Here is a 4,579-nt window from a genome sequence, read left to right as displayed (position 1 = left end):
ACCCAGGTGCCACGGGTCGACTGACTGAGATGACTGGCTGATGCACCACCTGTGCCCCCTACTGTGCCAACCTGCTGTGCTTTAGCCACCCGGCGCTCCGCTCGCTGTTGTGAGCGTCGCTCCTCCGCCCTCCGTTGTTGTTGGAGGGCGACTGCCTCCAACTGCCCAGTAGCATCCTTCACGAGCCTCCTCCACAGAGGCCGATCTTGACACCGCTGGTACCAGTCATCGGCAAGTCCACTCAGCTCCACGTCCTCCTGTACCACATCACTCCATCTCTTCTCTAGCCCGTGCCGCGCCCGCTTAGCCCCCTCAATCCGGCCAAACAAAAGCTGTTTCGGCATGCGGTGGCTGGGCATGCGGGCTACATGACCCAGCCATCGCATCCTTGCCTGCCGGAGGAGCTCACCGATGGGACCCTGCCCAGATCTTTCAAGGATTTGTGAGCTCCTCACACAATCCAGTCTGGTTAAACCCAGGATGGATCGTAGGCAGGTCAGCCTAAATGTTTCTAACCGGCGAAGATGTTCCATTAGGGGGGTCCACGTTTCGCAAGCGTAGAGAAGGGAGGGAATGATCGTGGCCGAGAAGACCTGAAGCTTAGTGCGGAGCGACAGACCAGGTAGCTTCCACACAGCGTTACGCAACCGATGAAAAGATATTGCCGCTCGACTGATTCGGAGTGAGACCTCTGCTGTTAAACTGGAGCCAGTCATAAGCACACTGCCCAGGTATGGGAAACTCTCCACTCTCTCCACAACTGCCCCATCACCGATTGGGAGTTGTGGGGGTGGAGTGTCCGATGGTACAAAATACCCAGGCAGGTGCTTAGTTTTGGTGGGGCTGATGGTAAGGCCCCACCTCTTAGTGGCACGCTCCAGTCTCAGCAGCAGCGTCTCCAACTCCTCCTCTGACTGAGCAGCTATTACCAAGTCATCAGCATACATAACGTGGTTGAGCAATAGGGAGCCATCCCTTGACCGCACCCGGGCATCGATTAGCCTCCCATTATATCTGTACCATATGGAGATTCCCCCGGTACAGCTATTGAAGGCTTCACGAACTACGTGGTCAAAATAGATGTTAAATAATGTGGGAGCCAGAGGACATCCCTGTCGCACCCCAAGGTGTACAGGGAATGGCTCTGACTCCCGGCCACGTAGTTTTACCCGGGCCCGCTCACCATCATGAAGGTCCTTAATGATCGTGAGCAGAGGGTCAGGTACTCCAAAAGCACGAAGAACGACCCAGAGCCCAGGCCTACTGATGGTATCATAGGCCTTGACCAGGTCAATAAAGCAGAGATGTAGGTCTTGTTGGAATTCCCTACACCTCTGCTGTAGCAGACGGACAGAAAATATGGCATCTGTGCAGGACCGCCCTTTCCTGAAACCGCATTGGGGCTCCGCAAGCCTCTCCTCAGCGTGCCTGGCAAGGCGATGCTGAATAATCCTTGCCAGGACCTTTCCCGGCACACTGAGGAGTGAGATGCCCCTGTAGTTGTTACAGTCTGTGCGGTCCCCCTTCTTAAAAAGGGGGACCACCAGGGCATCCTTCCAATCCTGCGGAACCCGTCCAGTGGTCCAGACTGTTGTTATGATGTCATATAGGGCAGTCTGTGCACAAACGCCACCCTCCCTCAGCATTTCGCTTGGGAGATCATCTCTGCCCGCTGCCTTTCCTGGTCTCAGACTCCGGATCGCCTTCAATACTTCCTCAGCAGATGGCACCTCAGCCAGCCACTCACAGGGGGTGACTTCATCCAATATTTGAGGCACCGCAGCCTCAGCAGGGTCATCCTCACTTTGTGCCACGATGTTTTCCTGGCTGAGGGATTTTCCCTCCCCCAGGACCTCACAGAAATGCTCAGCAAATCTGCGAACCTGTTCCTGGGGGTCGGAAATTGGATCACCGTTTTTTCCCCTAATGATGGTAATAGGTGTGGCGCTGCAGGTTACTTTTTTGATGGAGTTAAATAGAGATTTGTGATCACGGGCCACTGAGGCAGACTCCATCTCCTCAGCAACCCGCGACCACCACCCATCCTTGCAGCGCCTCACGGCTCTCCGAACCTCCGAGCGAAGGCTGCTGTAAGCCTCCTCATTCTCTGACGTGGGATTCTGTAGCCGATGACAGTGGGCCTGTCGCTTTTTCTCAACCATCCTGAACAACTCCTCTGTCATCCAGGGTGTCTGGGGAGGTCTGGACCGCGTACCCAAAGCAGCCATTGCAGCTGCATGAGTCACAGTCCTAAACCTCGCCCATTTACCCTCGACATCAGGAGGAGTCGGGGACGATGCCAATCCCAGCCGCAAGCGATGATGAAATTCTCGCTTGCAACTTTCATCAGATAACTGAGACCAGGCCACTTTAGGTTGGAATGGGGTCCTGGGTGTACACCCACCACCGGAGTGGAAGAATGGCAGGCGCATCTTACAGATGACTAGTCGATGGTCAGAGGGCAGATCAGCTCCACGGTAGGTCCTGGTGTCAAGTACATGGGCTCGCATTCGCTGGTCCGTCACTATGTAGTCCAGCAGATGTTCTTGCTTGGACCCGGCATGCATCCATGATGTTGTGTGGATGCGCCGATGCCGGAACAGCGTGTTGGTAATTACAAGCCCATGGGCTGCACAAAAATCTAGCAGCCTCCTACCGTTGTTATTGAGCTGATCTGGCCCATGCCCTCCAATCACTCCAGACCAGGTGCCAGTATCATGACCAACTCGGGCATTGAAGTCACCCAACATGATGACTCTATCCCGAGGGGCCACTTTAGCCAGCACCTGTGACAGGAGGTCATAGAAGGCATCTGACTCATCGGCTTTGCCTGCATCCCTCCACGGATGTTCATCTTCGGTGGGGGCATAAGTAACCACGACCACCATTCCTCGCCTCCGGTTGATGGGAAGGCGAGCCCAAAGTAGCCTGGGGCTTACAGCTTCCCACACCTCACCGCCACGCTCCCACGCCCCCTTCATTCTTTTATTCAAAAGAAGACCCACACCCTGTTGTTTGGCAGTCCGCTGCCCCGAGTAGAGGACTGTCCACCCCTCATGGTGGCAGGAGCCAGAGCCGGTCCACCGGACCTCCTGAATGCCGCATAGATCCAGGCGGTACCGGTCCAGCTCCCGACAGAGGAGTGGCAGCCTCTCCTCTGCAGTGAGCGTTCGAACATTCCACGTGGCCACCCGTAGTGGCTTTTCGTTGTTTCTGGAGTAGCCCCGAGGGTAGGTATTCAATCTCCTGGCTCCGCCAATTGGGGTTTGGCCAGGAGACGTCATAGACGCCTGGCCCCCCGGGGCCTCCGGCACAAGCTTAGTTGTTACATATTTCAGTTTAATTCGTGGTTTTGTGGTAATTAATTGAAGGTGGAGGGGTTACCAGCCCCTCGCACCCGTCCAGAGCCCCCGTTTAGCCCCTGTGGTGGACACATATGCCATGAGGGGAGGAGCCAATCAAAATTGGAACTCCCCCACAGCGCTGTCCACGACAGAGTTGCCCGTCCGGCACCGCGAGGAGGTAGGGGGTTGTTTTGCCGGACACGCGTTTACACGCACATACACACACACGCGTTTACACGCACACACACGTTTACACGCACATACACACACATAAGTGTTTACACGCACATACACACACACATAACCGTTTACATGCACACACATAAGCGTTTACACGCACATACACACACACATAAGCGTTTACACGCACATACACACACACAAGCGTTTACACGCACATACACACGCGTTTACACGCACATACACACGCGTTTACACGCACATGCACACACATAAGCGTTTACACGCACATACACACACACAAGCGTTTACACGCACATGCACACACGCGTTTACACGCACATACACACGCGTTTACACGCACATGCACACACATAAGCGTTTACACGCACATACACACACACAAGCGTTTACACGCACATACACACACAGGCGTTTACACGCACATGCACACATACACACACGCGTTTACACGCACATACACACACACGCGTTTACACGCACACACACGTTTACACGCACATACACACACATAAGTGTTTACACGCACATACACACACACATAACCGTTTACATGCACACACATAAGCGTTTACACGCACATACACACACACATAAGCGTTTACACGCACGTACACACGCGTTTACACGCACATGCACACATACACACACACGCGTTTACACGCACAGACACACACGCGTTTACACGCACAGACACACACGCGTTTACACGCACACATACACACACGCGCGTTTACACGCACATGCACACATACACACACACACGCGTTTACACGCACAGACACAGGCGTTTACACGCACATACACACGCGCGCGCGAAGCATCGCGGGTAAACGTCACGGGGCCTTAACCACCGCGCGTGACTTTACAACTCAGTGGGTGTCAACTGCGCGGCAGTGCCTACAGCTGTCGACCCCCCAAGTCGTATGCGATGTGCAACTTTAGGCCTTGTCGTAAATATTCCCGTGCTCACTTCTCCTCAACGCGATTTTCTTTTCAGTTGTAGAGGATCATTTGTGTTACTCACACGCGTG

Source organism: Petromyzon marinus, chromosome 79 (assembly GCF_048934315.1).
Source record: "Petromyzon marinus isolate PM22_M1 ecotype Great Lakes invasive population chromosome 79, UKy_Petmar_22M1.pri1.0, whole genome shotgun sequence".
Lineage (NCBI taxonomy): Eukaryota > Metazoa > Chordata > Hyperoartia > Petromyzontiformes > Petromyzontidae > Petromyzon > Petromyzon marinus.
Note: the sequence above shows the minus strand (reverse complement) of the source record.